Source organism: Microcaecilia unicolor, chromosome 1, assembly GCF_901765095.1.
Source record: "Microcaecilia unicolor chromosome 1, aMicUni1.1, whole genome shotgun sequence".
NCBI classification, from domain to species: domain Eukaryota; kingdom Metazoa; phylum Chordata; class Amphibia; order Gymnophiona; family Siphonopidae; genus Microcaecilia; species Microcaecilia unicolor.
The window spans coordinates 35,076,721-35,104,164 of NC_044031.1; the positions used below are offsets into that span (position 1 = coordinate 35,076,721).

At 47.5% G+C, this 27,444-nt stretch overlaps 1 long non-coding RNA gene across 1 annotated transcript; it reads left to right on the forward strand.

Annotated features, from left to right (window-relative positions):
• Positions 1-27,434, forward strand: LOC115465134. Its single transcript, XR_003941332.1, has 3 exons — positions 1-12; positions 8,733-8,742; positions 27,358-27,434. It is a non-coding gene; the product is annotated as an uncharacterized LOC115465134 (long non-coding RNA).
• The last annotated feature ends 10 nt before the right edge of the window (positions 27,435-27,444 follow it).

Sequence of the window (27,444 nt, forward strand, 5' to 3'; positions counted from 1 at the left end):
AAAACAGTACATGTTATGCTGCTCATTCAAGAAATAAGCAGTGGATTACATATTTTTGGGAAGAAAGGCGGTAGAGGGGAGATATGATAGGTATTTAAATGTCTATGTGGCATGAATGCACAGGAGGCAAGTCTCTTTCAAATGAAAGGAAGCTCTGGAACGAGGGGGCATAGAATGAAGGTGGAAGGGGACAGACTTGGAAGTAACCGGAGGATATACTTCTTCATGGAAAGGGTGGTGAATTCATGGAACGGCCTCCCGGTGGAAGTGGTGGAGACGAAAACTGTATCTGAATTCAAGACAGCCCCTGGATAGGCCATATGGTCTTTAACTGCCTAAATTTTCAATTTTTCTACGTAAATAGAATGTTAAGAATTATTAGGAAAGGAATGAAAAACAAAAATGAGAATGTTGTAATGCGTTTATCTCTCCATGATGCGACCGCAATTTCAATACTGTGTGCAATTCTAGTCATCGCATCTCAAAAAAGAGATAGCGGAATTAGAAAAGGTTCAGAGAAAGGCAACAAAAATGATAAAGAGGATGGGACAACTTCCCTATGAGGAAAGGCTAAAGCGGTTAGGACTCTTCAGCTTGTAGAAGAGATGGCTGAGGGGAGATATGATAGAGGTCTACAAAATAATGAGTAGAGTGGAATGGGTAGATGTGAAACACTTCTTTACACTTTCCAAAAATACTAGGACTAGGGTATATGCAATAGAGCTACTAAGTAGTACATTTAAAACAAACTGGAAAAACTATTTCTTCTCTCAATGTGTAACTAAACTCTGAAATTCATTGCCGGAGAGTGTGGTAAAACTGGATAATTTCCTAAAAGAAAAGTCCATTATTAACATGGACTTGGGAAAATCCCCTGCTTATTTCTAGGTTAATATATGTTTATCATTTTTGGTCAGCTATTATGTATTTGATATTTGTGTTCTGTGTGTGTATGATGGGGTATTCTTTTAACATGAATTTTCTATGTAGCATTCTGTAGTAATTTAGTTTGTTCAGCTTTCCTGATAGGGAATATTTGTGAGGGAAGACTGGGATTTTGTTGATCCTTGTTCTGTATTGTTTGTGATTTATAAAATGACGGTTAATACTGTTTCTTTTTATACTTTATGTTTAAACTGTTTTATTGATGTCACAGTCAACAACATATATTGATCAATAAACATATACTTAATACAAATCTCTGTCTTCTTTAACATAACCTTTAACTTAAGTGTCATCAAACGTTTCTGTAAATGCCCTTCCCTTCCCCCCACCCCCTTTCCCCCCTATACCCTTACCAGAATTCTCATATCAACATAATTCAGTAAACATATGAATCCTTTTTTTTTTTTTTTTTTTAACTTTCCTTTCCTCCCCCTCCCGTGAGTGTGTTCACCAATAGACTACGAGCTCTGCCTGATAAAGCCTGCACATACGGTTCCCAAATTTCCCAGAAACGTAGTTTACTTCTAGGGCTACTGTTCATAGCACGCACTTCCATCCGCACCAGGGAGTGAAGCGAGCTCCTCCATTGCCAGAAAGATGGGCCTATTTCTTGTGTCCAATATTGTAAAATACATTGTTTCCCAACAATAAGTGCCTTATATACAAATAGGCTTTCTTTGTAGCGCATAATTGACCCACTTCCCCTCAATCCTAGCACAACATTTTTAGTCTCAAGCCGAAGCTTCTTATGTAGCAGAGCTTCGCAATATTCCAACACTGGACCCCAAAACTTTTGAATAACAGGGCACCCCCAAATCATGTGATACAGTGTTGCTCTCTGATAATTACATTTACTGCAATGCGGTTCTTGCAATCTACCTGCATAATACGCCTGTATGGGAGAGAAGTATGCTCTCAAAATGATTCTAAATTGTATCTCCCTATATCTGGCACTAGCCACTTTATGTACAATCTCTTTTAAAGACTGGGCTATATCTCCACTTCTGATCTCTACCCTCAGATCTTCGGACCATCGTCTAGCCACTGCCTCATAGCTACGGTGCACGGCAATCAGGCTTAACTGTTTATGCAGTGTGGACACCGTAGTCTGTTCTCTTCCCTGAGGCAGAAACAAATTCACCAATATCTCATACATCCCTTTATCACATTTTTCTCTATGTATATTCTCAATATAACTATGGAGCTGATAATAATCATACCATGTCACATTCTCCGCTCCCACCATATCCTCTAAAGCCTCCCTAGTTATAACCTTCCCCGTGTCTTGCATCACATCTGCCACCAACACTACTCCTTCCTGTGCCCACTTGATAAATTTCGGGTGAGTGTTCCCTGGTTCAAATGCTCCATTCCCTACTAGTGGGAGAAGATCCGTGCATCGTGGGTTCTTATTTAGTCTCCTCAATATGTACTGCCATATACTGCGCATTGGGTGTAATAAAATATGATGCCGCCATTCTTTGGGTAACATTTTACCCCCAACATGCAACAAATAATAGGGATGATATGGGCTAAACAATTTACATTCAATGTTCCATGCCGTATGCTCTTCTGTTTCCAAAATCCAATCTGCTAGGTGCCGAGCCAAACAGGCCCAATTATATTGTTTAATATCAGGCAACCCCAAACCTCCCTCTGCTCTTTTCCCATAAAGATAATCCAATTTAACTTTAGCCTTTTTCCCACTCCAACAGAACCTAGTCAGCATTCCTCGAATCTTCTTTATATCTTTAGTCTGTAATACTATAGGTAACTGTCGCAATACATACAGCCATTTTGGAAAGAGCATCATCGCATACAAACCAACTCGCCCACTTAATGTTATAGGTAGCCCCTCCCATACTGCTAATTTATGTCGCGTATACTGCAGTAATTGATCAACATTCTGTCTATATATTCTACTCAGGTCTCCTGTGAGTGTTATGCCTAGGTATTTAAATTCCTCATTCGCCCATCTCAGTGGAAACTTTCCCTTCCATTTCTCCCTTACCGTATTAGTTGTGGGCAACCCCTCTGACTTTTGAAAATTCAATTTAAATCCCGAAAAGGCCCCATATTCTTCAAAAACCTCCATCAACACCGGCAGCGAGCTCTCCGGTCTATCTAAATGAACCAAAATGTCATCGGCAAACGCCGAAATCTTAAATTCTCTGGTTCCCAATTTTATACCTTCAATCTCAGAGTTACCCATAATTTCCCTGACCAAGGGGTCTAACGTAATAGCAAACAGTAATGGGGACAAAGGGCATCCCTGTCTGGTTCCTCTATTAATTACAAAGCTTCGAGAGTACGCTCCGTTGACCAGCACTCTCGCCATAGGGTTCTTATATAATATAGAGATTGCTTGTGTGAAATAGCCTTCAAAACCATACGCCCTCAATGAAGCAAACAGGAACTCCCACTCGACCCGATCAAACGCCTTCTCGGCATCAAAGCTGATCAAGAGGGATTCCCCACCCCTCCTTCGCACACTCTCCATTGATGCCAAAATCAGCCTAATATTTTTCCCACTCTGTCTCCCTTGCACAAAGCCTACCTGAGGGGTCGCAACTATGCTAGGTAACACTTTTGCCAATCTCGAGGCCAAAAGTTTTGCCAACAACTTAGCCTCATAGCTAATCAGAGAAATTGGTCTATAAGAGTCTGGTAAGGTCGGATCTCTCTCAGGTTTCGGGAAGACCATTATGTCCGCTAGTCGCAAAGACTGCGGGAGTTCCCCTAATTCAACTGATCTATTGAAGGCCTTAGTCAAGGGGTCTCCTATGTCCTGCATTAGTATTTTATACAATTCAGCCCTATATCCATCTGGCCCCGCAGCCTTATGTAATGCACTGTCTTTTATTTCTCTAAGGACCTCCTCAGGCTCAATCGGTTTATTTAGCTCCCTCTTCTGTTGCTCTGAAATTTTGGCTTGTTGACATTCTCTAGGTATATATCAGGATCTAAATCATCATCATCATCCTTAGCATATAGCCTAGCATAATAATCCCTAAAGACATCTCTTATCTCTGTATCATCATGTACCAGTCCTCCCTCCCCTCTGTGTCTTGACCACCAACACTCTCCTCTGCCCCTTCACCTTCCTCACCAGACCTGCCATCATCTTCCCTGGTTTATTACCGAACCTATGTAGTTGATATCTATAATATTCAGCAGATTTACTGGCTCGCTGATGTAACAGTTCATTTAGGGCTACCTGGGTGGCTAATAATTGCTCTCGAATATGATTTGCGGACCCTTGTCCATACGCCCTCCTCAATTGCCCCAACTGTTCCCCCAGCCTGATGATCTCTCGATCTCTCTGTTTTTTTCTTTCTGGCACTGTATGCTATAATCTCACCCCTTAACACAGCCTTCCCAGCCTCCCAAAACAGTATTGGTGTATCTTTATGAGATGCATTATATAGTGTATATTCTTCCCATTTCCTCCTAATATATGCCCAAAAATCCTGATCATAATAAAGATCCAGGGGAAATATCCATCTAAACTGTCTACTTTGTGTATTCTGATCTTTAAATTCAATATATATTGCCGCATGATCCGATATAATCGTAGGATCAATTGCAGCCTCTGAGATTCCTGCAAAGCTGTTTTCATCTATCAATAGGTAATCTATTCGTGATTGCGTGTGGTGGGCTCTAGAGTAGTGCGTATAATCTTTGGTATTTGGGTTAAGAACCCTCCACACATCAACCACTCCCAAGGCTCCACACAACAAATTGATACCTTTATCCATTTCCCCTAGCGCACCTGCTACATTATGTGATTTATCCAAGGTGGAATCCGCTACCACATTGAAGTCCCCCCCCAATTATCTTCTGCGGGATATTAAATTGCTGCATCTTGCTTATGAGAGTATGGAAAAATTTCTTACTGTACACATTAGGGGCATATATATTACTAATAAGGTAGGTATTTCCATTCACCTTGACCTGCGCCAGAATGTACCTCCCTTCAGGATCAATACACATCTGCCCCATCTCTACCTGGAGGGATTTATGGAACAAGATCACTACTCCGGCCTTCTTCCCCACCGCAGGGGCCTCCAACACTGTCCCCACCCACCAGGTTTTGAGTTTATCATGCTCCTGAGACGATAAATGTGTCTCCTGGAGGAGTGCTATGTCTGCTCTTTTCTTTTTAAGACTATGTAATATTTTCTTTCTCTTAATGGGAGATGAAATACCTCCCACATTCCAGGAGTATACCTTTAGTCCCATCAATCCCCTATATCTCGCTCTTGCATCAACATTTGTTCCACATCTATAAATGTGCAGTCATGGTGTCCCAGCAGCACCACTCCTACTATTCTTTTCAGCAGCCACTCATCATTCAACTCACTCACATATCTCTTCTGACTCCATATACCTAATTGAAATTCTGGTAACCAAGCCCTATATTTCCCCCTACCTCCCATCCCACCCCCACCCCCCTGTCGCCCATCCTTCTAATCCTCCCTCCCTCCCTCCTGTTCCAAGAACTAGTCACTTGATAACACCTGCACTCACCCTACAGTTATCATTGTCATTTACCCATCCAACTCTTCCCAGTCCCCACAGCCTACCCATTCACAATTTTACAGGTCACTTCTCATATACCAGTCTTTAATCATCTTCTTTTGCAACATCCAGGTAATAGTTCAGCAGCTCTATGCAGGGTCTTAATTCTATGCGGTCATTCTGTCTTACTCTGCAGTTCACCTCCATGCCCATAAGACCATAGTAATTCAATATTATATTCCACAGTCCACTGCTGTTTCCCCTGCTGTCGTAGTATGTATTATCTTGTTCATAAGCTCCCCTATCTTTAATCTCTATTCATATCACAATTAAGTCACATTTCAAACAATCAGTATTCAAGACTTGAAAACTTATAGCAGTTCCACTGGAGTAGCTTTCTATATTAAGAAAGTCTCAAGTAATCCTCTGTCCCGAAATTATCCACAAAATGCTTCTATAGTTGTATCCTTCCTTCTGGAGGTTCTATTCACCCCCATGTTGTTGAATATATGCTTTAGCTGCTTCAACTGTGTCAAAAACTGTTGTGACTCCATTGATCATAAGGCGCAGCTTAGCCGGATATAGAAGCACAAATTCTATTTTTTATTGAAAAGGTCCGTACATATAGGCGCAAAGGACTTCCTCCTCATTTGCCCCTGCTGAGAATACTCCTGAAAACAAAGGATCCCATACCAGTCTTTGATCATCTTCTTTTGCAACAACCAGGAAATAGTTCAGCAACTCTATGCAGGGTCTTAATTCTATGTGGTCATTCTGTCTTATTCTGCATTTCGCCCCTCCATGCCCACAATACCGTATTAATAATTCAATATTATATTCCACAGTCTGCTGCTGTTTCCCCTGTTGTCATATTCTGTATTGTCTCGTTCATAAGCTCCCCTATCTTCAAGCTCTGTTCATATCATATTTAAGTCACCTTTCAAACAATCAGTACTCAAGACTCGAAAACCCACCACAAATTAACCACAAAATGCTTCTATATTTGTATCCTTCCTTCTGGATGATCTATTCACCCCCATGTTGTTGAATATATGCTTTAGCTGCTTCAACTGTGTCAAAAAATTTTGTGACTCCATTAATCGTGAGGCGCAGCTTAGCCGGATATAGAAGCGCAAATTTTATTTTTTTATTGAAAAGGTCCGTACATATAGGCGCAAAGGACTTCCTCCTCATCTGCACCTGCTGAGAATAATCCTGAAAACAAAGGATCTTCTTATCTTGGTAGGTGAGGGTACAACCTCCTCTTATCGCGTCCAGAATATATTGTTTATGCCGAAAGTTCAGAGATTTTAATATTACTACTCGCGGCCTGGTCGCTGGCTATCGCGGAGGCCCAACTCTATGAGCCCGTTCAATACAAAAACTCTGTAATTTGTCCTCGATGTGTAAAGACTTCGGCAGCCATTCCTCCAAGAAGGAAGGTAGGTCTTTATCCAAGAGCGTTTCTGGAAGTCCAACCAGACGCAGGTTATTTCGCCTGCCCCTGTTCTCCAAATCATCGATCTTTGTCTCCAGATCCTGTACCCGCCGCTCTAATTTCTTATTAATCTCCTTCTGCGCCCCCACCGTCTCCTCCATCTCCGAAATCCGCTGTAAACCTTCATCTAGCTCCAGATTCATACTATCAATACGCTCATGAGCCTCCTCCGTCCGGTCAAACAATTGCTGTAGTTTCTTATCTAGCGCCGCCTCAACCGCTGCTGTTACCTCGGCCGTAATCTCCGTCAGCCATGCGGATCCCACCGCTAGCTCTCTGGGATCTCGCTGGTCGGCCATCTTGTTATCTGGCAGTTTCGATTTATCTCGCTCTCTCCTCACCGATTTTGCTGCCATTCTGTGGTTCTCTGCCTGATCTTTACTCACTAGCCGCTCTCTCACCTTATAGGAGCAATGCTGTAGCGTTTCGCACCCTGGGTAAGTCAAATTATCTGATTTTCGGGTGAATGTGCCCGGAGCCTATCTTTCCAGTGTCAGCCCCGCACCATGGCGTCACGTGACCCTCTTTTATACTTTAATAAAATGATATATAAAATCAGAACTGTTTGAGGCTTGTGTGGATGGGATCCAACAAAGCTTGCAGAGATGCAGACGGGGACAGGGACAAACTCATTTGGGATCTTGCCAGGTACTTGTGACCTGGATAATGGGCCTGCTCAAGGGAAAGTGGTGCCCTGAGCCAACTTGCTTTGGCAGTGCCCCTCTCCTGCCCCACCCTGCATCTTTGTGCCTGCCTGCCTTCCTCCCTCCCTCCAGCAGTAGCTCTATGCAGCAGCCATCTGAGCTGACACCGAACCCCACAGGCTTGCTCCAGGACCTTCTTTCTGCTGGGTCCTGTTTAGCGAAAACAGGAAGTTACAACAGAAGGGCAAGTTCCAGCAGAGAGAAGGCTCTGGAACAGGGCAGCCTGTGGAGGTCACAGTCAGCTCAGCTGGCTGCTGCATAAGACAGCTACTGTGGTGGGAAGGGGGGGGGGGGGAGACAAAAGCGCCGGACCCATGTAGGGGGGGAGGGGGAGTGTTGGAAAAGTGGGAGGGGGCTGCTGGTTCTGAAGGGGGAGACGGAGAGTAGGGAGAAAGGCACTGGACTATTGGGGGGGAGGGAGGGCTGGCTGGAGGGAAGGGAGAGAAAGAGACACTAGACCCATGGGGGAGGGCTGGAGGGAAGGGACAGAGATGCTGCTACTATTACTATTAATCATTTCAATAGTGCTACTAGACATACGCAGTGCTGTACACATTATATGCAGGTACTTTCTCTGTCCCTAGAAGGCTCACAAGCTAAGTTTTTTTTTTTTTTACCTGAGGCAATGGAGGGTTAGGTGACTTGCCCAAGGTCCCAAGGAGCTGCAGTGGGAATTGAATCCAGGTTGCTAGGATCAAACCATTAGGCCACTCTTCCCTTGCCCAGCTGCTGGAGGGAAGGGAGAGCGGTGCTGGACCTGCTGAGGGGAAGGGACACAGACATGGAAGTACATGGATACAGAGGGAAGACGCCACACATCGGAGAGACTAGAAACGCAGAAGGGAGATGCTGGACTGGGGGGGGGGGGCACAGAGTCACAAAGGAGTGGTGCTGGACATAGGTGGAGGGGATAGGGACATGGAGTGGTGATGATGAATGTGGGGAGATGGACACAGAGAAGATACCGGCAGGGAAGTATATGGGACACAGAGAAGAAAGATGCAGAACATGGGGAAAGATGGGTGGAGAGCACAGAGAAAGAAGAAATGTCAAATGGGCAGGAGATCCTGGCAAGTGAGTTGAGAAGACAGAGGGAAACAGAAACCAGAGTCTGGGGCAGACATGATTTCAAAAATAAAATGAAGAGACAAAAAAGGTAGAAAAAAATTATTTTCTATTTTGTGAATAGAATACGTCAGATGTGAAATGTTGTATCCTACCAGAGCTGGTGTTAGATGTGGTCAGGGCCCAGGGCAGAAATTTGGGAGGGGACGCCGTAGCCCACTACCAGGCCATGCCTTCTTCAGCTTCCAGTAAGCTTAGGGCTCTCTCTGACCAGGGGGCAGTTGTCCTAGTTGCCCCCCCTCCAACACTATCTCTGACATGTTATCTTCATATTTTTCAAGGTATATGAGAAAATGCATATCTTTCTATTTCTGTGGTGTGGTTTCAGGTTGATATGTTTATCATTTTTGGTCAGCTATTGTGTATTTGGCATTTGTGTTCTGTGTGTGTGTGATCAAGGTATTCTGTTAACATGAATTTTCAATGTAGCATTCTGTAGTAATTTAGCTTGTTCAGCCTTGATAGGGAATATTTGTGAGAGGAGACAGGGATTTAGTTGATCCTTGTTCTATACTGTTTGTAAACTGTATAGGACAGTTGAACAGAATATTGTTTCTTTTTTTACTTCAATAAAATGATATATAAAATCAGAACAGTTTGAGGCTTGTGTGATTGGGATCCAACCAAGTTTGCAGGGACAGAGACAAACTTTGTCCCCATGCCATTCTCTACTGTAAAGTTTATGACGGTTGCCGGCAGCAGCATGACAGGCTGTCTTTGGCCAGAAGGACACGGCAGAGAGAAGACCCAGGGGCTGGCCAAAGACAGCCTGTCAGGTTGCTGCTGCTGCCACCATAAACTTTACAGGACCATGGGGAGAGTGTGAGGGGTGGGGGAGCACTGCCGGACTCTCGGGGAGGGGAAGAAAAGGCTTAACCTGCAGACCAGGTGAGACCAGAGGCAGTGGCGGCAGCCCTACCATTAGGCCACCTGAGGCGGGGCCTCAGGCAGCATCGCCCCCTCAGGATGCATCAGCTATTCCTAGAGGCTGCCCTGCTGCTGGTCCTGCCCCCTTCTATTTACTGCGGGTGGCCCGCCTCTGAGGAAACAGAGAGGCAGGCCACCTGCAGTAGAGAGAAGGAGCCAGGACTGGCGGCAGGGCAGCCTAAGGGAGTTGCTGCTGCCTTCTTTTGAAAAACAAGAACAGAAAAGAAAAAGGTAATTTCGTGGAAGGGGAGGGGCGGCGGCTTATCTCAGGCTGCCCCTGATGAGATGATGGGTATTTTTGCGCCAATTGACAGCACCCTGGGCCAGAGTCTCACCTGGTCCGATGGTTAAGCCAGCCCTGGATTGGCCACTGTTGGGAAACAGGATACTTAGTTTGATGGGCACACTTATGTTATGTTCCCATCCCATATTTGGCAACTATGGTTTAATCCCAAAAAATGCAGGGTCATGCACTTGGGTCGCACAAATCTGAGGGAACGGTACAGTATAGGGGGTGAAGTGCTTCAGTGTACGAAGGAAGAGCGGGACTTGGGGGTGATTGTGTCTGATGACCTTAAAGCTTCCAAACAGGTAGAAAAAGCGACGGTCAAAGCCAGAAGGATACTTGGGTGCATAAAGAGAGGCACGACCAGCAGGAAAAAGGAGGTGATAGTGCCGTTGTATAAGTCTCCAGTGAGGCCTCATTTAGAGTACTGTGTGCAGTTCTGGAGACCACACCTACGGAAAAGTATAAACAGGATGGAGTTGGTCCAGAGGGCGGCTACGAAATTAGTAAGCGGTCTTGAATGCAAAAATTATAGGGACAGGCTTATGAACCTCAACATGTATACGCTGGAAGAGAGGAGGGAGAGAGGAGACATGATAGAAACGTTTAAATATCTCAAGGGCATTTATGTACAGGAAGAGAGCCTTTTTCAAATGAAGGAGAGCTCTGGAATGAGGGGGCATACGACAAAGTTAAGAGGGAATAGGCTTAGGAGTAACCTAAGGAAGTATTATCAAACATATAAATGACAAGAGGCGTACTCACTCGCAAATGCGCAGTAGAGACCCTCTCCCGCCCCCGCGTCAATACGTGATGACGGGGGGCGTGACAGAGAGGGAACCTGTGCACCTGCGAGTGAGGGAACTGCCGTTGCCACTACTGCTCCCCCCACCCACCCAGAGTCGCCGCCGCCACCCACCCTCCACCCGGCCCGGGTACCTGGCTTCACTATTCAAACCGCCGGAACACAGCTCACAGCTCATCTGAGCTGCCGTTGGCCTTCCTTACTTGCCTGTGTCCCGCACTCGCCGACGTTACGTCACACGAGGGCGGAACACACGCAGAGAAGAAGGAAGGCCGACGGCAGCTCAGATGAGCTGTGTGCTGCGTTCCAGCGGTTTGAATAGTGAAGCCAGGTACCCGGCCCGGGTGGAGGGGGGGCGGAGGGGACTCCGGGGGGGTGGCAGCGGCGACCTATCCGGGGGGAGGGGGCCTTTCAACCCCTCCCTTCCTTTACTAGCCCGTTTTTACGGGCTCAACGGCTAGTTTCACAGAAAGGATGGTGTAGGTGGTGGAGTCGAGGACTGTTCCAGAATTTAAAAAGGCATGGAATAAGCATGTGGGATCGCTTAGGCAGTGGCTTACCAAGGGGGAGGGGGAGGGGGTGCGGTGCGGCTGTCCGCTACATTCGGTCTGTGCTCCCTCTGCCCCGGGAGAGGTTACTTCCTGTTCCGGGGCAGAGGGAGCATGGAAACGAACGAAGTGGACAGGCGCGCGGCACCCCCCCCCCCCCCCCAGCAGCGTGCACCCGGGGGGGGGGGGGTTCTTTCGCTGGGGGGGGGGGGCGCTGCATCAGGGGGGCGGGGCGCATCGGCGATCCACCCCGGGTGTCAGCTCCCCTAGGAACGCCAATGCGCTTAGGAACAGGTAGAATTGGGGGTTACAGAGGATGGGCAGACTGGATGGGTCATGTTTCTATCCTCCCAACTGGCTGATTTATGTCTAATTAAAGTGTATATGGAAAGGTAAAATTATGTATCATACCTGATAATTTTCTTTCCATTAATCATAGCTGATCAATCCATAGACTGGTGGGTTGTGTCCATCTACCAGCAGGTGGAGATAGAGAGCAAACTTTTGCCTCCCTATATGTGGTCATGTGCTGCCGGAAACTCCTCAGTATGTCGATATCAAAGCTCCATCCGCAGGACTCAGCACTTAGAGAATTACACCCACGAAGGGACACTCTGCCCAGCTCACCACCGCCGAAACGGGGGAGGGGAATTAACCCAGCTCATCCCCACACAAGTGGGGGAGGGGAATCCGTCCAGCTCATCCCCGCGGAGCGGGGGAGGGACACCACACCCGCCGATGCGGGGGGATCTGGCTTATCCTGCAACCGCAACCGCGGGAGGAGCTGACTGACCCTAACACCGCCGAAGCGGGAGGGGTACAAAGCTGCCCTACAGCCGCACGAAGCGGGAGGGAGTGCCGGCAGAATTTAAATCTCAATCCAGCCCGTAAAACGGAGGGGAGAGGAATGCAGCAGCTCACTGTAACACAAACTCGTCTCAACTCTTGAAGAATCCAAGTGAAAGAAGAACTTGAACACGAAGTCCTCCTGAAGTAACTGAAGGCTAAACTTGAACCTAAAATTCAACCAGAATATAAACAGTACAGATATCTGGGAGGGGCTATGGATTGATCAGCTATGATTAATGGAAAGAAAATTATCAGGTATGATACATAATTTTACCTTCCATATCATCAAGCTGATCAATCCATAGACTGGTGGGATGTACCGAAGCAGTACTCACCCAGGGCGGGACATAGAAATCCCTGACCGCAACACTGAAGCTCCAAACCGGGCCTCCGCCCGAGCAGCCACAGTCAAGCGGTAATGCCTGGCAAAGGTATGGGCCTTCCCTGCGGCCACCCAAGCCGCTGCAATGGCTTCCTTGCCCATCTTGCCACTGTAGGCTTAGAAGCCTGCAGACCCTTACGAGGACCTGTAAACAGGACAAACAGATGATCCGATTTCCGGAAATCATTGGTCACTTCCAAGTATCTGATGATGACTCGTCTCACATCCAGAAATTGAGAGCAGAGTATTCCTCTGGGTAGACCTCCCTACGAAAGGAAGGGAGACAGAGCTGCTGAATCACATGGAAGCGAAAAACAATCTTGGGCAGGAAGGAAGGCACTGTGCGAATAGTCACTCCTGCCTCAGTGAACTGCAGAAAAAACTCTCGACATGAGAGTGCCTGGAGCTCGGAAACTCTTCTGGCTGAAGTGATAGCCACCAAAAAGACTGCTTTCAACGTCAGGTCTTTCAGAGATGCCCTCAACAAGGGTTCAAAAGGCGGCTTCTGCAATGCTCTTAGCACCAGGTTGAGATTCCACGCAGGCACCACTGAGTGCAGAGGAGGGCGCAGGTGATTAACTCCCTTGAGAAAGCGCACCATATCTGGCTGCGAAGCCAGGGAAGCACCCTTCAGGCGGCCCCTGAAGCAAGCCAGAGCCGCTACCTGAACTTTCATGGAACTGAGCGACAGGCCTATGTCCAGACCTTCTTGCAGGAACGCCAACACTGAAGAAATTGGAGCAGTGAAGGGAGAAAGTGAGCCTGCTTCACACCACGCTGCAAAGATACGCCAAACCCTGGCGTAAGCAGTAGAAGTAGAGCGCTTCCTCGCTCTCAGCATAGTGGCGATGACCTTGTCTGAGAAGCCCTTCTTTCTCAGACGCTGCCGCTCAATAGCCAGGCCGTAAGACCAAAGGGGGAGGGATCCTCCATCACCACGGGACCCTGATGAAACAGGCCCTGCTCCACTGGCAGCCGCAGAGGATCGCCGACTGAGAGCCTGATCAAGTCCGCATACCAGGGACGTCTGGGCCAATCCGGACCCACCAGGATTACCCTGCCGGGATGCTTTGCCACCCGGTCTAGCACCCTGCCCAACATGGGCCAGGGCGGGAACACATAGAGAAGCTCTTGTGTCGGCCACTGTTGAAGAAGAGCATCTACTCCCAGGGATCGAGGGTCCCATCCTCTGCTGAAAAAGCGCGGCACTTGACAATTGGCCGATGACGCCATCAGATCTAGGCTCGGCTGGCCCCAGCGCTTCGTGATGCCCAAGAACGCCTGAGCAGATAGCTGCCACTCTCCGGGCTCCAAGGTATGGCGACTGAGAAAGTCCGCCTTGACATTCATGACTCCGGCAATGTGGGCCGCTGACAGCTGTTCCAGGTTCGCTTCCGCCCACTGGCATAGATTCATGGCCTCCTTGGCTAGAGGGGCGCTCTTGGTACCTCCCTGGCGGTTGACATAGGCCACAGCCGTGGCATTGTCCGACAGGACCCGTACAGGCTTCAACACCAGTACCGGGATGAACTCCAACAACACCAACCGAATGGCTCTGAGTTCCAGGAGGTTGATAGACCACTTGCCTCTGCAGGAGACCAGAGCCCCTGCGCTGTCCTTCCCAAGCAGTGGGCTCCCCAGCCCATCAAAGAGGCGTCTGTCGTGATGACAATCCACTCTGGGGTCACCAGAGGCATTCCTGCAGACAACTTGTCTGTCTGCGTCCACCAGCTCAGCGCCTTGCGCACTGCTGGGTCCAAGGGAAGGCGCACAGCATAATCCTCCGACATCGGAGTCCAGCGCAGCAGCAGAGATTGTTGTAGTGGTCTCATATGAGCCCTGGCCCAGGGCACTACTTCCATCGTGGCCGTCATAGAGCCCAACAGCTGCACGTAGTCCCAAGCCCGAATAGGAGAGGCTACTAGGAACTAGTCCACCTGAGCCTGAAACTTGACAAACCGATTGTCTGGCAGGAACACTCTGCCCACTTGGGTGTCGAATCGAACTCCCAGATACTCCAGGGACTGAGTCGGGCGCAGCTGGCTTTACTCCCAGTTGATGATCCACCCCAGGGAGCTCAAAAGAGCAACCACCCGGTTCACAGCTTTGCCGCACTCTGCATAAGAGGGGGCTTGGATCAACCAGTCGTCCAGATAAGGATGGACTTGAACTCCTTCCTTCCTCAGGAAGGCCGCGATGACCACCATTACTTTGGAGAAGGTCCGCGGAGCAGTAGCCAACCCGAACGGGAGGGCTCTGAACTGGAAGTGTCGGCCCAGTACTGCAAAACGCAGAAAGCGTTGATGAGGAGGCCAGATGGGAATATGCAAGTACGCTTCCTTGATGTCCAAGGATGCCAGGAACTCTCCTGCCTTCACTGCCGCTATAACAGAGCGGAGGGTCTCCATGCGAAAGTGCCGAACTTTCAAGGCCCAATTGACCCCTTTGAGGTCGAGGATAGGCCGTACAGAACCTCCTTTCTTTGGTATCACAAAGAAAAAGGAGTAACATCCCTTGCCAAGCTGATTTTCTGGCACCGGAACGACCGCCCCCAGGCGGATCAGATTGTTCAAGGTCTGCTGCACTACCACAGCTTTGACCGGAGACTTGCAGGGAGAAAGTACAAACCCGTCTTTTAAGGGTCGGCAGAACTCTAGCTTGTAGCCGTCTCTGATGACTTCCAGCACCCAAGCGTCTGAAGTTATTGTGGTCCACTCGCCCATAAACGAGGACAGCCGTCCTCCAATCTGCACTGGGGCGTGGACCAAGGCCCCGTCATTGGGTACGAGACCCTGGGGGAGGACCGGAGGGAGCACCTCCGGGACGGCGGTCTCTGCGAAAGGAATGCTGCTTGGGGGAGAAGTTCCTCTTGAAGGAAGAGGGGGCAGAGGAGCCCGACCTGCCCGGGCGGTACCGACGGGCTTCCTGAAACCGTCTTCTGGAGGTACCAGGGCGAGTACTAGCCCGAACCCTGACCTCTGGTAACTTCTTGCCCTTAGACGTGCCGAGATCGGTCACGATTTTGTCCAGCTCGACCCCAAAGAGCAGCTTGCCTTTAAAAGGCAATCTAGCCAGGCGGGATTTAGAGGCGTGGTCAGCAGACCAATGTTTCAGCCAAAGCCACCGCCGCGCAGAGATTGAGCCATGCCTTTCGCTGAGGCCCTCAAGACATCATACAGCAAGTCTGCCAAATAGGCTAAGCCCGATTCCAGGGCCGGCCAATCAGCCCTCAAGGAAAGATCCGAGGGGAAAGCCCGCTGCACCATAGTCAGGCACGCCCTGGCCACATAGGAGCCGCAAATTGAGGCCTGCAAACTTAAAGCAGCTGCCTCAAAGGACGACCTTAAGGCCGCCTCCAATCTTCTGTCTTGGGCGTCCTTTAGGGCCGTGCCACCTTCCACCGGCAACGCCGTTTTCTTAGTCACCGCAGTGATTAAAGAATCCACGGTAGGCCACAGATAGGCCTCACGTTCACTTTCAGTCAAAGGATAGAGGCGGGACATAGCCCTAGCCACTTTAAGGCTCGCTTCCGGGACATCCCATTGAGCCGCAATTAAGGTGTGCATGGCATCATGCACGTGGAAGGTTCTAGGCGGGCGCTTCGTCCCCAGCATAATGGCAGAGCCAACAGGGGCTGAGGGAGAGACGTCCTCCGGAGAGGAAATCTTCAAAGTGTCCATGGCCTGTACCAACAGGTTGGACAAATCCTCTGAGCTAAAAAGCCGCGCTGCAGAGGGGTCATCCGCTCCATCCGAGCGGGGATCCGTCTCCTCCAAGGAATCCGCAAAGGACCGTTGGGAGACCTCAGATACGCTGCCCTCATCTACATCGGAGGAGACAAAGTCCTCCAAGGCCTGGGAATCAACCTGAGGGCGTTTACCTCTGGGAACCTCAACCTCTTTACCAGACGAGGGAGCAGGGGCAGCGTTTTGCATAAGGAAGGCCTGATGCAGCAGCAAAACAAACTCGGGGGAAAACCCCCCAGACTGTGTACTTCCGCAGCCTGGGCAACAGCCCTAGACGCACCCTCAACCGGCGCTCGCAAGAGCGGGGGAGAGACATGCTGCGCATCCAAAATGGCGTCCGGCGCGACACTCCGCGAAGGAGCCGCGCGGGAAGAACGGCGCTTAACTTTAGCCGCTTTTGTGCCGTCGCCCAAATTAAGGGCGTTCATGGCATTAATGTCTCCAACCTCAAGGGCGGCCCAAAAAGAAGCCGTCCGAGCCGCGTGGCCGGCCAAGATGGCGGAGGCGAGGAGCGGGGGATGGGCGTTTATGGCGGGAAAAATCGCCACGCCGGAGGAAGGACCGGGACATTCATCGGCCACGAAACTGTCACCCAACACGGGCGAATCAGGCTTTAAGACCCCCGCATCCCCTCTAGAAGCGCCCAAGCGATCCGGGGAGCGACTCTTTACGCCCTCGCCCTCCAACGCCATATGCCACGTGGAGATAAATCGGGGAACCCCCTGCCCGCTATAAAAAGGTAAAAATTACCTGCTGTCCGCTCCGAGCTGTAACGACCTGGTGTCCCAGTGAGTAGCTGCAATAAACGTTTAAATAAACGTCGAAATAAACGCCTTTAAGGACGTTCAAAATTTTTTTTTTTTTTTTTAACGGAGCCAGCGGGAGGGGGGAGAAAAGGAGGGACCTGGCACCACCAGGTTTGCACTTGCTCAAAAGAGCCCTCAACCCCAGGCACTCAACAAAACCTAAAAATTAGGCTTGGAGGCCTAGCCAGAGCTGCTGCTGTGTGTGACCACCACCTGCTGAGATAGAGAACATACTGAGGAGTTTCCGGCAGCACATGACCACATATAGGGAGGCAAAAGTTTGCTCTCTATCTCCACCTGCTGGTAGATGGACACAACCCACCAGTCTATGGATTGATCAGCTTGATGATATGGAAAGTTGTCCACCCTAGTTTCAGATTTCCACTCAGAAATGTAGTAACCCCCATACACTGCAGAAGGCAGTACCAGAATGAAGGGAGAGGAAGAGTTAAAGTCACCTATTGCTCTTCACAGAGTTTACAGTGCACTGAGAAGATGCTTGGCAAATTGCCAATGGCAATGCGTGCCCTGCTCACCCCGCCCCTTGCATTTTGTCATCAACCTGCGCCCAGCAAGAAGAGAAGCAGCGTGGTGCCGGAGAGACCTGACCCAGAGACACACAAGCGAGTGTCACTTCTTATTTGCCGGTTAACTGGTGCATTTGGGAACCTCCATCCTGCAGTCTCAGCGCCCGCCCTTCTTTCTCCCGTTCTGCTCTGTAATAACCCGCATCCGCTCCCTTCCCAGCACCGCAGGAGGCAAACGCTCAGCCTTTCTTACCCTGCTAAGCAGCAAAAGCAGAGAGGAAAATGTCTGCAACAGCTTCTGCTCAGGTAGGAGATTGGCCTCAGCTTCTTGCACCTGTACCTTTCAAGCTGAGATCTGCTGTGCAAGTCACCCCTGCCTTCTGCAATTGCTCTCTCACTTTGGGCTGAGAGTATCCCCAGAGGAGTACAGAAAAAGGAAAGCTGTACAAATCTCTTCAAACACACATGCACTCTCTCCAAAGCCCTGCAAGAGTTGTAAGTCCCAAAATATCCTACTTGAACATTAAGTAACATCCTTTTTATGTACTGAAAGTGTCACTCCAGCTGGAATCCTATATCCAAAGTATCACAATGTCCCAATTCAAACATAAATCCACATTAAAATATTGTGCCCCCCCCCCCCCCCCCACTGCTAAAAATAAAAAATCTAAACAGTAAAGCAAACATAGCCCTATCTTCCCAACAGTCTGTTTATCAAATAATTGTAATCTCTATGGAGTTTCTGAAACAATTTTCTTTTCAGAAAACTTAAGCTGTACTGAATAAACATATTATTCAAATTATTCCACTCTGTTCAGTCATTGCAAATAAAAACGGGTACTTCTGTGACCACCAGCAAACCTGACGTGGTCTCCATGTTTCATAATTACTGCATTTCCTGGCAGACAGGGAAGTAAGTTTTTATTTGTAAAATGTAAAAATATTAAAAATGTGATTCTTCTGATATGCATATTGGAGTGTAATCAGGGCCTGAAGAAAGTGGAACTGGTGATTAGTTGTGTTTATATTGAGTACAGCTGCAGTTTTCTGAGGTTCTTTAAAAACATTTTAAAAAATTCCTTTGACGTTATCATTCTTTAAATATAGTACAACATGTAACATAGTAGATGACGGCAGAAAAAGACCTGCATGGTCCATCTAGTCTGCCCAAGATAAACTCATATGTGTATACCTTACCTTGAATTTGTACCTGTCTTTTTCAGGGCAGTCCGTATAAGTCTGCCCAGCAGTATTTCCCGCCTCCCAACCACCAGTCCCGCCTCCCATCACCGGCTCTGGTACAGACCGTATAAGTCTGCCCTCCCCTATCCTAGCCTCCCAACCACCAACCCCTCTTCTCCCCACCTGCTCCGCCACCCAATTTCGGCTAAGCTTCTGAGGATCCATTCCTACTGCACAGGATTCCTTTATGCACATCCCACGCATGTTTGAATTCCGTTACCGTTTTCATCTCCACCACCTCCCACGGGAGGGCATTCCAAGCATCCACCACCCTCTCCGTGAAAAAATACTTCCTGACATCTTTTTTGAATCTGCCCCCCTTCAATCTCATTTCATGTCCTCTCGTTCTACCACCTTCCCATCTCCGGAAAAGATTCGTTTGCGGATTAATACCTTTCAAATATTTAAACGTCTGTATCATATCACCCCTGTTCCTCCTTTCCTCCAGGGTATACATGTTCAGGTCAGCAAGTCTCTCTTCATATGTCTTGGAACGCAAATCTCATACCATCCTCGTAGCTTTTCTTTGCAGCGCTTCCATTTTTTTAACATCCTTCGCAAGGAGGACATCACCAATGGGTGATGTCCACAGCAGCCCCTCCGATCGGAGATCCCCACCAGCAACAGCATTCGCCAGCCCCCGCGCGCGCACGTACTATGTATGTTTATTTCTTTTGCTTTGCAAACAAACCCCATTTGGGGGGAGGAGGGGGAGGCAGCAGGGAAAACACAAAGTATCCAGCAGTAGAAAACATGGCCAAATTAGAGCTGTACAGCAAAAAGTACCAAGAGCCTTCAGAGACGGCACACAGTTCTTTATTGGTAAAAATCAATATTCCAAAATGGACTTTGTTTTGTACTTTGGACCCTCGCTATATAGCCAAATTAGAGCAGTACTAAATAGCCTATTTTGATGTTCAACCAAATACAAAATTGGGCATTGCTTCTTTTATAATTTATGTTAAAGCTCAAGTGAAATCAGAGGTCAAGTGTTTATTTCAGTAGGATTTAGCACAGTAGAGCCCTGGATTGTTCGTATTTGAATTGAAATCACTATTAGGCTGAATATGAATAATGTATTCGGGGCCGAATCGAATATGAATGTTTGGTACAGTTCTAGTCCAAACAGCACTAATAAAGGCTATATTTTGTGCTCCTTTCTTCTCAGGCTCGGTCTGTCTTCATAGATCAGTAGATACATCATGTCATTTTGGCCCCACATCCTTACTTTTTGCTAATCTACACAATTTACTTCTTTTATGACTAGTGTTCAAGGCCTAGCTCCAGGACATTTGGTTCAACAGAGAGGCATTCATTGCCAGGCATTCGCAGGCTGTAGTCTTCAAGGTTATTAAGTTCCATACCAGAGGATCTTAACAATCCTTTCTCATCCTGTGACTGACACAAACACAGGTTTTCCATTTCTCCCTTATATCCTACAACAGTGTTTCCCAAGTCCGGTCCTGGAGTACCCCTTGCCAGTCAGGTTTTCTGGATATCTACAATGAATATGCATGAAAGAGATCTGCATGTATGCAAATCAAGTTCATGCGTATTCGTTGTGGATATCCTGAAAACCTGACTGGCAAAGGGTACTCCAGGACTGGACTTGGAGTTTTGCGGACAGTGTTTCCGAACTCTTTGTCCCTACAGAATAGGTTCCTTCCATGCACCCTCGGGGCACCTAAATGGAGGTGCCCAGGTACAGAACTCTCCTCCAGACCTCCAGCACTATGGGGCCTACTAATGGACGTGATTCTGGTCTCAGTAACCTTTGAGGACATTGCCATCTATTTCTCCCAGGAGGAGTGGGACGATTTGGAAAAATGGCAGAAGGAGCTTTACAAGGAGGTGATGAAGGAGAATTATCAGACCTTGGTGTCACTAGATAAGGAGTAATTTTTCTTTTTTATTAGCTCACAATCTAAGCTTGTACCTGAGGCAATGGAGGGTTAAGTGACTTGCCCAAGATCACAAGGAGTAGCAGTGGGATTTGAACTGGCCACCTCTGGATTGCAAGACCAGTGCTCTAACCACTAGGCCACTCCTCCACTTGGCATTGTTTTAGGTGAACTCTTGTTACATGCCCTCCCTGGTAAGGCATGCGATGTCAGCTGTAGGTTCTCTGAGAGTTAGTTGGCAGTAGTCGTGACTCACCCTCAGGAACTTTCTGCCAACCGGAAGGGGGTACAAATCCACTAACCTCGTCTCCTGTCCTCGAAGGGCAGGAGAGGAATAAAAAACTAAATTTAGGATAAGTTCTGAACTTGAAGGAGACCAATTTGAATAGTTGCAAAATATAAACTTTATTGATGACTAATAATTATAATTTTACCTTTTGAACAACAAAACTTGGTATTTAACTTAGCACTAAGCATTTAAACAACATTTCAATGACTTCACTTCAACATCATAACAATGTTTCTTGTATTCTTCCTTTTCCAGACAGACTAATCTGGATTCTATGCACCACTATCAGATAAGTTCCTTTTTATACATTTACCCTTTTTAATCATCAACCTGTGGCAACAGCTATTTATTTTATCTATTTTCTTCCCTGAAATTAGGAAGAATTTGATGCTTTGTGTCTTTTTTTTGTTTCCCTAGGTTACCCGGACTCTCTCCCAGGTAAGTATTGCTTCAAAGTCTATTTCACTTTTACCTAGCTGTCCTTCTCCTTCTGGAATTGATGCAGCTCCGAACTTTCTTGCGTGGGGGCCCGGTCACCTCTCCTCCAGCACCACTTTCACGTCTCTCTTCCTCCTACACCTTACTCTTAATTAAATAAAATAGGAAAGAAAACCCTTTCTCCCTATTTCCTTTACCATATTCCACTATACTAAATGACTTTTAAATGGAATTTCAAATACTGGGGCTGGTAGTTATTATAAATAAAATTAACCAAAGGCACCTCACTTCCAGGCCTAAACTATTACTTGCGCTTCCCTATACTGGAAGGGTATATCCACCATAAGCATTCACTGCATCCAAAACCAATTACCTCAATCCAAATGTTATTCACACATTCCCTAGATAATCCCCCTTTCAAAACAATATTAGTACTTTAATTTCATGCATTCATCTCTCTTTCCTAACGCCTATTTACCTCCCTTGTAATTCCTTTGCTCAGACACCCTGCACCACACATCCGCTCTCACCAACAGCCTTCTCCCTTTATATTTCAACGGTTTTTATTGATGATGTACCACGTCAAACAAAACCAATAAAGTCAAACATTTTGTAAACATTCAGTCATGTCATAATTGTACATGTGCATCTAGTCTAAAATCATCATCATTATTTTACATCTTTTCCTCCCCCTTCCCCCCCCCCCCCAACCTCCCCTTTATTTTACTCCTTTACCTTTATCTACTTATTTCATGGTAATTATACTAGCAATATCTATTATAGGTCTTAACCGGTCCAAAATCCGGAGCAAATATCTGCTGGATGTCTCACTATCTAGGACGTATCCAATTTGTTAAGCACTGCACTTCTAGCCTTGTGGGAGATATTTTGTAAATATTTAGACCATATATTAGCAAAGACCTTTCTTTTCTTTGGGTTACCGTAAGCCTCCCTGGCCTCCCAGAGCATTAGCTCATGGAACCTATTTCTCCAGTACCAAAAGGAGGGTGGCTCAGCCAATGTCTTACATTTTTTTTCCCCACTGCATGGGACTTACACAAGAATAACTCCTGATTTTTGTCTGAGATCCCGTAAGCATTGCTTTTATTCAAAAGCACTCCCCTCCAGGAGGGAAGCAGTCTATGTCCACCCTTCTCCCTTTAATATCCCCCTCTCTAGACACTCACTCACAGGTATTCACCCCTTCCCCAATCCTAACTCCGCATATATATATATATCTTTCTCCACCTCAATCAGCACCAGCCTCACCCACGCACAACCTCTCTCAACCGCAGCACCAACTCCTGGCCACTCTCACACCAGTGTTGCCAGGTACTTGGCCCCGAAACCCGCCCAAAAAGTTCACACCCCACCCCCGCCGTCATCAACCCCACCCCCGCCATCATCGACTCCGCCTCCGCCATTATTGACCCCGCCTCTTCCGTCATCGGCCCCGCCTCCTCCATCACCGGCCCCGCCCAAAACGTCACTAGCCCCACCCAAACCGGCCCGAAAAACCAGCCGAAAAAACCACGACCTGCCGCGGACAAAAATTTCCCGCTGCGGGTTGCGGAAAACTGTCCAATTGGGCGGGAAAACCACCCAATTGGCAACCTTGTCTCACACTCAAAAATACACATACTCTCTTCACCTGTTTCTGCCCAACTTTCAACTGACCAGCAAGCTGTTGCCAAGGCAACCGGGTCTCAGCTTGCTCAGCTGTGGTTCCAGAGTGATGTCACTATAGAACTCTTTGATGTCACTATAGAACTCTTTTTTTTTTTCTTTTCCCTCTGGAGGAGCCCAGTTAAGATTATTTTAACCCCTAGGTTACACTGGCTATTTCTGTAGGTTTAAGATTGTTATCTACTGCTGGAGTTCCATGTCCTTTCTGGGGTAGATGGAAGGTATGCAGCTTGTTCAATAATAGTGGAAGATACTGGAGTTTTCAGAGGGAGGGGCAGTTACGTGTGTATTAGTACGGACTGATAGATATTATGTTAAAAGTGGGTTTTGGAGATTCTGTTAACAAAAGGTTTAAAACTAAAAGGAGGAGAGGGTGGGGGGAGGGGGGTTGTTTGGGGATAAAAAGAAGAACATGTTTTGACGTATGTGGACGGATTGATAGTTGTCTGTTGTATTAGAAAGGTTATTCGCTGAACATTGTGTATCGATGTTTTATATGATACGTCAATAAACAGATTTAAACATAAGATTGTTATCTAAGTAGCTTCTGCCTTTGTATAAGTTGTTTGATGTATTGGTTGTTTTTATGTTTTTGAAATGTTATGTATTTGTAATTTGCCAAGGAAACAGCAGTGACATTAGCAGTGGCGTTCCTAGGGGGGCTGACAGCCGTGGCGGATCGCTGATGCACCCCGCCCCCCGGATGTAGTGCGACACCCCCCCCCCCCCGGGTGCACGCCGCTGGGGAGGTGCCGCGCGCCTGTCCTCCGTTTGTTCTATGCTTCTTCTCAGAGAAGAAGCATGGAACGAACAGAGGACAGGCACGTGCGGCACCCTCCCAGCGTCGTGCACCCGGGGCGGACCGCACCCACCGCCCCCCCCTCCCCCCCCAGGAACGCCACTGGACATTAGAATGTACAGTAGACCCCATCGTAGCGGGGATCCTGAGGATGTGGGGAACTCTGTATGCCAGGTGACAGGAAGTGTGGAGCTTGTGGGAGCCAGTTCATTAGTAGCACTGCCGACCCCTGCCCTGTTTATGATGGGATTGTTCTGAGGACATGCGGGAGTCACTCTCACTGCAGACTGCTGATCGCCAGGGATTAGATTCACTGTTGTGCCAGGTGTGAACAGAGATGAAATTGACAGGAATGGTGGACATTGGGCCGCAAGACCATATGGCTGCCATGTGGGCTGCCCAGATTTCAGCCCCTGTCCCCTAAGCGTGGGTTGGGGTTCTCCATTTCTTTTTGTATTTAACGGCTCATTGAAGGCCCTGGACAGATCCTAGGAGGATTTTATTCCCTAGTTTATCCAGGCCCTCATGGAGGACATTCAGCAGTTCTTGCAGGGCTCCAGGGGACAACGTGGGTGTGTGTGATGCAGGTCAGGGCAATGGACACCTGGAAGCAATCTCGGGGGGGGGGGCTTTATGATGGGCAGTCTGGGTGGGGAAGTGCCCTAGAGTCCCCAGTAGGGCATTTGGTGGAAGATTAGGCATCTGTTTTAGCCTTTGTCCTCTTTAGTGGAAGGGCCCCTCAGACATTCTCTCCCTGGAGCTGGGGAGTTTGTTCCGGAGGAGGAGGAGGAGGAAGATGACTCCCTGGTTATATATCCATGATACGATATAGAAATTTAAATATTTGTTTGTATATTAATATTTGTCAAATCTTTTTTCCAGAGATGGGGAAGCAGTAGAACTACAGCTCATGTATTGAGGTTGTTGGTGGGGGAGAGAGGGGTCAATTTAGGAGTAATGTCATAAGTACATAAGTAATGCCATACTGGGAGAAGACCAAGGGTCCATCGAGCCCAGCATCTTGTCCACGACAGCGGCCAATCCAGGCCAAGGGCACCTGGCAAGCTTCCCAAACGTACAAACATTCTATACATGTTATTCCTGGGATTTTGGATTTTTCCAAGTCCGTTTAGTAACGGTTTATGGACTTGTCCTTTAGGAAACCGTCCAACCCCTTTTTAAACTCTGCTAAACTAACCGCCTTCACCACATTTTCCGGCAATGAATTCCAGAGTTTAATTACACGTTGGGTGAAGAAACATTTTCTCCGATTTGTTTTAAATTTACTACACTGTAGTTTAATCGCATGCCCCCTAGTCCTAGTATTTTTGGAAAGCGTGAACAGACGCTTCACATCCACCTGTTCCACTCCACTCATTATTTTATATACCTCTATCATGTCTCCCCTCAGCCGTCTCTTCTCCAAGCTGAATAGCCCTAGCCTCCTTAGTCTTTCTTCATAGGGAAGTCGTCCCATCCTCGCTATCATTTTAGTCGCCCTTTGCTGCACCTTTTCCAATTCTACTATATCTTTCTTGAGATGCGGCGACCAGAATTGAACACAATACTCAAGGTGCGGTCGCACCATGGAGCGATACAACGGCATTATAACAACCTCACACCTGTTTTCCATACCTTTCCTAATAATATCCAACATTCTATTCGCTTTCCTAGCCGCAGCAGCACACTGAGCAGAAGGTTTCAGCGTGTTATCGACGACGACACCCAGATCCCTTTCTTGGTCTGTAACTCCTAACGTGGAACCTTGCATGACGTAGCTATAATTCGGGTTCTTTTTTCCCACATGCATCACCTTGCACTTGCTCACATTAAACGTCATCTGCCATTTAGCCGCCCAGTCTCCCAAGGTCCTCTTGTAATTTTTCACAATCCTGTCGCGAGTTAACGACTTTGAATAACTTTGTGTCATCAGCAAATTTAATTACCTCGCTAGTTACTCCCATCTCTAAATCATTTATAAATATATTAAAAAGCAGCGGTCCTAGCACAGACCCCTGAGGAACCCCACTAACTACTCTTTTCCATTGTGAATACTGCCCATTTAACCCCACTCTCTGTTTCCTATCCTTCAATCAGTTTTTAATCCACAATAGGACATTTCCTCCTATCCCATGACCCTCCAATTTCCTCTGTAGCCTTTCATGAGGTACCTTGTCAAACGCCTTTTGAAAATCCAGATACACAATATCAACCGGCTCCCCTTTGTCCACATGTTTGTTTACTCCTTCAAAGAATTGAAGTAAATTGGTCAGGCAAGATTTCCCCACACAAAAGCCGTGCTGACTCGGTCTCAGTAATCCATGTCCTCGGATGTGCTCTGTAATTTTGTTTTTAATAATAGCCTCTACCATTTTCCCCGGCACCGACATCAGACTCACCGGTCTATAATTTCCCGGATCTCCCCTGGAGCCTTTTTAAAAAATGGGCGTTACATTGGCCACCCTCCAATCTTCCGGTATCACGCTCGATTTTAAGGATAAGTTGCATATCACTAGCAGTAGCTCCGCAAGCTCATTTTTCAGTTCTATCAGTACTCTAGGATGAATACCATCCGGTCCAGGAGATTTGCTACGCTTCAGTTTGTCAGAAGTACTTTTACATTTTACATAGAAAAACGGAGGCAGATAAAGGTCATATGGCCTATCCAGTCTGCCCATCCATGCCATCTACTCTCCCTATCACTTCCTTAGAGATCCAGTGCTTTTACAAAGAGGAGGTGGTAGATGTTTGGAATGCCCTCTCGTGGGAGGAGGTGGAGATGAAAACGGTAACAGAAAATGTGTGGGATAAAAACAAAGGATTCCTATATGGAAAGAGAATTAAATCAAAACTTAGCAGTGCTTAGATAGCAACTCCAATAGGGGCAGGCTTCTGTGGCCTGTGCCCTGATTATGGCTAGACCAGTGGTTCCCAAACCTGGTCCTGGAGGCATCCCACCCAGTCAGGTTTTCAGGATATCCACCATGAATATTCAGAGATTTGCATGCAATGGAGGGAATGCATCAAATCTCTCTCATGAATAATCATTGTGGATATCCTGAAAACCTGACTGGCTGGGGTGCCTCCAGGACCAGGTTTGGGAACCACTGGGCTAGACAGATTTGGATGGGCTGGAGTGAGCTTCAATGAAAACTTCAGTAGTTAAGGAGTAAGACCAGCACTGCACAGACTTTTGCGGCCTGTGCCCTGAAAATGAGAAAGACGGATCAAGTATGCATATGTTGTGGAAGGTGTGTTTTCTGTCCCTTAGCCCCCACAGGGAGGGAAAGCACTACAGCCCCAACAACTGAAAAAATAAGAAACAGAACTTAGACTCCGTTAGGCGCAGCCAGTAAATTACCTTTATTAGTATCTCACAGAGCCAAAAATACAAACAATAGTTCTCTTCCCTGGAGCAGG